We start from the raw sequence: 5333 nt of genomic DNA on the forward strand, positions 1-5333 counted from the left end.
GATTTAGGCTGAATGCGCACATGCGTTGACTGGCACTTTACTGCATTGTAAAGCACCTGTCACTGCAAAGACACACAAAACGATTGTGCGCTGCACGGGATCGCATGTCGCTGTACTACAGCACATCAAGCTCCTGTACAGTGACATGGATGAAGTATACTTTTTGTACACTTCAAATAAAGTTTGTACCTCCAAAAAAAACACAACTGCTGTGTGATGCTCTATTTCAGGGATATGCAATTGGCAGACCCCCAGCTGTTGCAGAACTACAAGTCCCGTGAGGCATAGCAAGACTGATAGCCACAACCATGACACCCAGAGGCATGATGGGACTTGGTAGTTTTGCAACAGCTGGAGGTCCGCTAATTGCATATAACTGCTCTATTTGCACACTACACTGCCCCCTACCACAGTCGGAACAGGCACAGCTGCCAGAGAGGTAAAGGGCTCTGGCAGCTGTCCATTCCAGTGTGAATCCAACATCACATTAAAGCAGAACTATACTCTCTTCCACTCCAGCAATGTGTTGTCAGAAAGCTCCCTCGTCAGCCACAGACATCTTAAGATGGCCTTTTGGGCTGGGAGTTCATATTTCTCTGCAGATGCCTAAACAGCATGCTGAGCTGTGCATGCGCAGCTGAGTGTGCATTGCAAACAAGCAGGTATGTCTCCTCTAAATTCAAAAGCTGCCTGTTTGCCTGTTTATTTTCTAAGTAAACGTCTACTTTAAGCCAATTGTATCTATATGTACATTTAAAGGGCAACTCCATTTTTGTGGGGTCAAAATATATATCGTATATAATTCCTGCACAAGTCATATTGTAGTTTAATGTTATTAAAACATACTTTTCCTTTTCAATCTGCAGCTCTGTAGTTTTCTGTAAAATGCAATATGGCAGCCTGGAGGCGTTCTGTACACAGATGGTTGTCAGAAAAGACCCCTCCCCCCACGTCTAAAGGAATGTAGACAATGCCACTTTCCTCATTAGAACCCTGCAAGTGCAGCAGCTGATTGCACTCACATTAACTGTGCCCATGGACACAGACAAACGGCTATTTATTCAGAATAACCTAAGGTGGGAATCTGCAAAAAAAATAATAAATTGCTCTTTAAAATGGATATCTTCAGTGCAAAATTGTGTTCTGATGCTGCTTAAAATAAGGATTTGAGCATGTAACATATTCACCTGTTTTGAATTCCTAGACCGTGGAAAATATTACATTTGGCACATAAGTATTGCAAGTACAGTAGTGTTCCTTCTTTATAAATTAAATGTTTCATAATATTCAGAAATTGCATTTAAAAACAAGATTGACAATCCTTAAAGGAGTTGTAAAGGATTTTTTTTAAAATAACAAACATGTTATACTTACCTCCACTGTGCAGTTTGTTTTGCACACAGTGGCCCCGAACCTGGTCTTTTGGGGTCCCTCGGCAGCTGTTGCGGCTCCTCCCCGCAGCAACTACACAGACAAGCAAGCGAGCTTGCATGGTGTGTAGCTGTTGCGGGCGTGCTCCCGTGATATAGTGGCGGCCATAGCCACCGCTGTATCACTTGGCCCTGGCACGCCGCGTCATTGGATGTGATTGACAGCAGCGCCAGCCAATGGCTGCGCTGCTTTCAATCAATCCACTGCAGGCAATCAACAGCCGGGCTTCGACTTGAGGAGGATGACGGGGGTGAGCGCAGGATTTTCAAAGGGTCGGGTAAGTAAAACAGAGTCTGGGGGGGAGGGGGGCTTTATCTGTTTTTTCACCTGACTGCATTAAGGTGAGAATTTTTTACCTTTACAACCCCTTTAAATAAGATGCACACATTTGGGTTGATTTGCTAGAGGTTTTTCATATAGCAGCAAATTTGACTCTGAAAAGTATATATTCATACAACTCGGTAAATAGGGTGAAGCTGTGTTCACGTTTATTTCATTTTTCTGTCCCTTGCACATAATTGGGAATTCAAAGTGCACTGTTTTTTTTTTTTCTTTTCTTGCATATGATTTAATCATTTAAGTGAACACTGCACTACTTCATTTACAAACCTGACCATTCAGAAAACATTTAGAAAATCAACCCATGTCTTCCTTGATAAATTCTCCTTGGTGGCTAATATTTTTGATCAGTTCTTTGGACACAATAAACAGATGTTATAAGAGCCAGTTCACACAGGGGCGACCTGTCAGGCGACTCAGCCGCCTGACAAGTCGCGGTCCGCTCTATTCAATGGAACCATTCTAATAGGAGCGACGCAAGTATGACTTTGGGGGTGACTTGCATTGACTTCAACACAGAAGTAATTTTGCAAGTTGCCTCAAGTCGTCTTGAGATCGCCTTGACGAGTCGCCCCCAAAGTCGTGCCGCCCCTGTGTGAACCGGCTCTTAATGTATTATGATGAAATACCTTTTTGTTTAGATCTACATTTTAGTCAGCAATTTGAAATGTGTCATTCAGCTACATTGTTGTGCCTATCAAAGGAAGACCAATTAAAGGGTTTGTAAAGGAATTTTTTTTTTTATCTTTATAGCTTCCTTTACCTCAATGCAGTGCTGTTTTCATGTCCTCGTTGTTCGTTTTTGCTCTCAAGTTGTAATTCTTCTCTGATCTCCACACTTCCTGGTTGTCTGTTTCCTGATGACCACAGTTCTGGGAGCTTTCTCTCTATGGTCACTAATCAAGGAGGTGTGATTACTGTGTGTCTAAAACCCCTCAGCACCAATCAGTTTTGTTTTCCAAACCATCACTGCCCTGTATTGGCTCTGTGCCTCTGTACATCACAGAAGCATGAAACATCCAAAAACTAAACTAGAAACTGCAGGTACATTTTATTAGATTGATTTTTATCTATTTTTAATCATTTTTAAAAGGAATCGGTTAACTATTATGTCTCTATACCCTGTAAACGGTAATTTCAGCAAAAAAATGTTTTCCTTTACAACTCCTTTTAAGGACCGAGTATTAGTAGAAAGGGCATTTTGACCTTTTTTTTTTTTTTTTTTTTTTTACATTTTAAATTGCAGTGTTCTGGGAAGCTCAAAAGGCAGAATGATCTGCATTGCCATTGAGTTTATTTTTTATTTTTACGGTATGTGTTTGTTTTTATTCTTTTATTGATTTTTAAAGTGAAAATGAAATCGCACACATTGTTTGTTTTTATAGTCCTGTACTGACTTGTTATGATTCTTCCTTGGAAATGCCTTAAGATACCTTCAGTGTCAAAGTACTTCCTTCACTCTTACTCCAGTACTCTATGCTGGCATAAATGAGTAACAGTCACACCCCTCGGCACATTGTTCTCGCACATAAAACCGGCCATAGATGAAGCCAAGTCCCCAATCTACACAGTGTTAATCGGGGGGGGGGGGGGGGGTCTCTCTCCCGTGGTGCCGTTGATGTACTAAAGGCAAATATACTGTGCACTGTAAGAGCACTTGCTCTAGATGTAGATGGGTAGCTCTGCTGATTATATCATCCAATCGTGTGTGTGTGTGTGTGTTTTTTTTTTTTTTAATGCTTGTGATTGGGTATTTTTGCAAACTGAAGATTTATGGTTCGAACCATCTATGGCTGGCTTAAGACCAGTTTGTCACATTTACTGAAAGCAATGCAGCAGTCAGCGTGCCATTGCATTTGGAAGGCAAGTAGAACATTAAGGCTGCGAAAAGGGAGGCTATTAGTAAATGGTCCATCTAACTGAATACCTATTTCTGTATCTTTAGTTTAGGTTTAACTGTGACTTGCATTATAGGACTATAAGAAACGTTTATTGGCATACATACAGATATATTTTTATTTATTTAGGTTACTTCTGCCTAAAGTTGAATCATTTATGTTTTATAGAGTTTTATTGCTTCAGTTAGATTTGTCAGGATATAAATTGCGTTCAGCGAATAAGAATGTTATTGCTGTGAAGAAAACCAGGAAAAATACTGTGATGTTAATATCCAAAGTATCCTTTGAATAAACTGCATTAAGGTCTATACAAAGATACTTTTCTGCACATTTATTTTGTGAGCCACTTGCTGCACATTCATGAAGCAGAATTTGAACGTATCCCCATAACAATACGGTTTCTTTTGTTTAAATTTGAAACAAAGGATTTGATTGCTTTGAAAAAATGCAAAATTGGCCCAAGCTGTCAATGCTTTTTTGTTGATAAATTGAACTACATCACGGTTACAGGTTTCTGAGTTCCAAGGGGAGTCGTATGAGCTGTGCACAGTAGTATGGTCCTAAGCACTGTTTTTAAAGCTGGGTACATCCCTGCCAGCTTTGCACAGTCACTTTGCAGCAAATGCAGCCTATGTTAGGCCATATACGGTGCAAATGTATTATTTCCTTCAAGCATGGGTTGTACAGACTGTGCTGATCAGGGAATCTGCAATCATCTTCTCTCTGGGGGGGCAGGGCGTTAGGGAAGCCGTCACTGCTGGGAGAAGACAGTAATTATAGTGAATAATCGTAAGCGAATACGGCAGGCTGGTTGTACCCAAGTTGACCGATCAATTCATTCAGCCTGCCGATTTGAACTGTGTATGGCTGGCCTAAGTTTCCAAACAGAAAAAATATTCTCCACCACAAAACCTTTTTTTTGCCAATAAATCAAAGCTGTTTTACACATCAGTAGCATAAACTTGTTTACTTTTTAAAATTTTGACTTTGCAGTTGGGTAGGGGTGCAACGGATCGTCATTGATCCGCACGGATCAATGACTTCGGATCGGCACACACGTGATCCGTGGTGTGCCGCGGGACTGCAGTGCAAAGCGGTAAAAAACACATTGAAATTGTCCCCGCTCTGTTTGCACACAGCCCGCCTGCTCCTAACCACGCTGTGATAGACAGAATGCGTGTCCAATGCGCTGATGTGTTTTGTCTATTACAACGTGGGCTTAGGAGGAGGTGGGGCTGTGTACGAGCAGGAGTGGAGACGTTTAAACATACTGGCAGTGAGTTCAGTTAGTTCCTAGCAGAGACAATGTGCTGCTGCTGTCCATCCGTTCCCCCCACACTTCTCCCTGCTGGCTCTGATAACCCCGTCCGTCCGTCCGTCCGTCCGTCCGTCCGTCCGTTCCCCCCCCCCCCCCTCCAGCTGCAGTCCGTTCCCCCCTCCCTCCCCTCCCTCCCCCCAGCTGCCGTCCGTCCGTTCCTCCTCCCCCAGCTGACGAGTCTCCTGTCCTTGCTGCAAATAGCACACAGTGAGATGGGTAAGCTATGCTCTTCCCATCTCAACTGTGAGGACTGTTTTTGGAGCTGACAGGGTTAACAAAGAGAACCTGTCACCTTCAATTGCTATGACACAGGGAATTGTTTTCTCTTGTGTAATAGCAATAAAGTT

The sequence above is a fragment of the Rana temporaria genome, chromosome 2 (genome assembly GCF_905171775.1).
Source record: "Rana temporaria chromosome 2, aRanTem1.1, whole genome shotgun sequence".
Lineage (NCBI taxonomy): Eukaryota > Metazoa > Chordata > Amphibia > Anura > Ranidae > Rana > Rana temporaria.